This window comes from Lactuca saligna, chromosome 3 (assembly GCF_052625555.1).
Source record: "Lactuca saligna cultivar CGN05327 chromosome 3, ASM5262555v1, whole genome shotgun sequence".
Lineage (NCBI taxonomy): Eukaryota > Viridiplantae > Streptophyta > Magnoliopsida > Asterales > Asteraceae > Lactuca > Lactuca saligna.
In genome coordinates, this window is record NC_136419.1 from 2,492,769 (window position 1) to 2,496,392 (window position 3,624).

At 31.7% G+C, this 3,624-nt stretch overlaps 1 pseudogene; it reads right to left on the reverse strand.

Annotated features, from left to right (window-relative positions):
* Nucleotides 1-2,570: 2,570 nt before the first annotated feature.
* On the reverse strand, nt 2,571-2,633 carry LOC145038100 (U6 spliceosomal RNA; annotated as a pseudogene).
* Between the last annotated feature and the right edge of the window lie 991 nt (nt 2,634-3,624).

Consider the following 3,624-nt stretch of genomic DNA (forward strand, 5'->3'; position numbering starts at 1 on the left):
TAATTTAAAAACTATATATGAAATATTTAATAAAGCAAAACCAATTTCTATACAAGAACTTCAAGAAGAATTAAAAATAGTAAAACAAGAAATAAACGAAATTAAAAATAAACTTTTTATTTTAGAAAAAGAAAAACCTTCTACTTATATATATATATATATATATATATATATATATATATATATATATATATATATATATATATATATAACTAATAACGAAGAATAAAATAACATTGAAAAGTAACTATTGGTAAAATTATAAATAATCAAGTTTCTCAAAAATGGAACACTCAACTTACTTTAGCTAAAAATAATTTTAAAATCAACATAACTGCCTTGATTGACAGTGGTGCTGATATGAATTATATTCAAGAACGAATTTTTCCTACACAATTCTATGAAAAAACTGCATCTAGACTTACTGGTGTCGAAGGTACAAAATTTATTGTACATTATAAAGTTTCTGATGTTCATATTTGTAATGATCAAGATTATTGTTATAAAACTCACCTAATGTTTGTAAAAGATCTCTCTTCTCCTTTAATTTTAGGAACATCTTTTTTTACAAAACTATATCTTTTTATAGTTTATGATGATGGTATAAGAACCAATGTTTTTGGAAAAGAAACCATATTTAAATTTTGTGAACCCCCTCTATATTCAACTATTAATGTCCTTACTTATAAAACACAACAAACCAAATATCTTATTAACAAAATAAATGATGTTCGAATAATTAATCAATTATATGATAATAATATTCAAAATAAAATAACGGCTCTAAAATTGAAATTTGAGAAAAATGTTTGTTCTAATATTCCTAATGTCTTTTATAATAGAAAACAACATATTATAAAATTACCATGTATAAAAAATTTTAATGAAAAATATATTCCTTCAAAATCTAGAGTCATTCACATGAATAATGAACTAGAAATTCGTTATAAAAATGAAATTCATGACTTATTAGATAAAAAAAACTCATAAGACCTTCTAAATCATCATGGTCTTGTTCAACATTTTATTTTATGAATGTTGCAGAATTAGAAAGATGATCACCAAGATTAGTTATTAGTTATAAACCTTTAAACAAAGTTTTAGAATGGATTCATTATCCTATTCCTAATAAATGAAATTTACTAAAAACGCTTTATGATTTAAAAGTATTTTCAAATTTTGATATGAAATCTGTTTGGCATGTACAACTTCATGAGGAAGATAAATATAAAACTGGTTTTAATGTTCCTTTCGGACATTTTGAATGGAATGTAATTACTTTTGGATTAAAAAATGCCCCTTCTGAATTCCAGAATATTATGAATGATATCATAACTCTTATAAGTACTTTTGTTATTACTTAGATTGACAATGTCCTAATTTTTTCAAAATCCATTGATCAACATTTCAAACATTTAAATCATTTTCATAATTTAATTTATCGAAATAGTTTAGCTATCTCTGCAACAAAAATGCATTTATTTAAAGATGAAATTTGATTTTTAGAACATGATATTGTCAAAAACACTAATAGACCTATAATAAGAAGCTTGCAATTTTTTACTAAATTTCCTGATGAAATTTAAGATAAAAAGCAACTTCAAAGATTTTTAGGATGCTTAAATTATATCCATGATTTTTTTAAAGATTTAGGGATTAAATGTAAACCGCTTTATAATAGATTAAAAGATAATCCATAACCATGGAATCAAACACATACAGATATAATTAAATATATAAACCAAAAAGTTCCTACTTTTCCATGTTTAAATCAACCTCATCTCAATGTCAATATCATAGTTGAAACCGATGCTAGTGATTTTGGATTCGGAGGAATTCTAAAACAAAATTTTGTTAACTCAAAAGAAGAACAATTGGTTCGCTAGTACTCTGGTGCATGGAATGATATACAAAAAAATTATTCAGCTGTCAATAAGGAAATTTTAAGAATTGTTTTATGTATCAAAAAATTTGAAGATGATTTCTTTATGAAAAGTTTTTTTTTATTAAGAATAGATTGTAAATCTGCAAAAACAATTTTAGAAAATGATGTTAAAAATATTATTTCCAAACAAAATTTTGCTCGATGACAAGCCCTCTTAGGTAACTTTGATTTCGAAATAGAATTCATAAAAGGAGAAAATAATTCGCGTCCTGACTTTCTTTCTCGAGAATTTTTGTGGGGAAAATGAGTTCTTCCTCCTCTTCCAAACATGATGACAAGAAGCCCGTCTCTCAAAAGCTTGTTCCATTTCTTAGTCAAAATCCTTTTTCTCCTTTAACTCATATTTCTAAGAATTCAAAACTCTATTCTAATATCCTTCAGTCAAAATCCGTTACTCCAACCAACATTGTAAGCCCTTTTGCAAAACCTACCAATCCCTAAACTCAAAAATCTGTTACTCCTAGCCCTTCTACTAAAACTCCTTAAATTCTTAATCCAAATTTCTCAAGAGTCCAAATTTTTGAAGACTTTCAAGTCCATAAGTTACATCAAGGTTGTAACACCCCCCTCTGGCACGTATCACAATATTGTCCGCTTTGGGCCACTCGGCACGAGGACTTCCCAGGGGGTCATGCTAATCTTCTCTGTATCGTTCCAATTTTATCGGATGTCCCCGAACCCACAGGTCCCAGGATCGAAACCTGGCTCTGATACCAACTTGTAACGACCCAATTTTTACGTCCGAAAATTTCATTTTTAAGGTATTACTTTAGAAAACGTTAATAAATAAAAACATTGTTTGTTCACACCATAACACATCGCAACCATGTTCTAAAAAGTCAAACCATACATCCCATCAAAATATCAGAGTACAATCCCAGTAAATCTCATAAATGCGGAAACCGAAGAGTGTGTGTATGACGTGCCGCTACCGCGCCGGCTCCTTCCCCTTCGATGCAGAGGTACCTGAAAACAAAACTGTAAACGTAAGCACAAAGCTTAGTGAGTTCCCCCAACGTACCGCATACCATACAAACACATAACATACGTACTGCCAGGCTATTCTGGGGTGCCTGACTACCCGGTACGGCCATTCTGGGGTGCCGACCTACCCATACGGCCATTCTGGGGTGCCGTCTGACCCGTGTCAAGCCATTCTGGGGTGCTGACTACCCATGTCAAGCCATTCTGGGGTGCTGACTACCCATCGGTCCTAACAACCGATCCTCGGGGACTATTTCACCCCCTACCACTACGATCACATATAACATAACAAGTCAGCATGCAAACATATCATCACATACTGTCAGACGTATCTGGGGTGTCTGACTACCCTTCGGTCCTAACAACCAAACTCTACTACTATCACATACAACATATCATGCAAGCATATAACATATCAGGTAATAGCAAACTTAGATGATATCACAAAGACAATCATCTATCATACATCTCCTACTGGTGGGTCGGCATTGTGGCCTTAGACCCACTGCTACTGGAAGGTAACTCACCTCAAAGTAGATGCTGAACTGATCGGGAACTAACTGACTGCTGCTGCTCCGGGAGTCCTCCGGCTGCAATTCCCACAACATACTCAATCAAACACTGCTAACTGTCCTTTAGGTAAAATGACCATTTTACCCCCGATCTAGCTCTAAACCAAAGCTAGAGTCAATTTT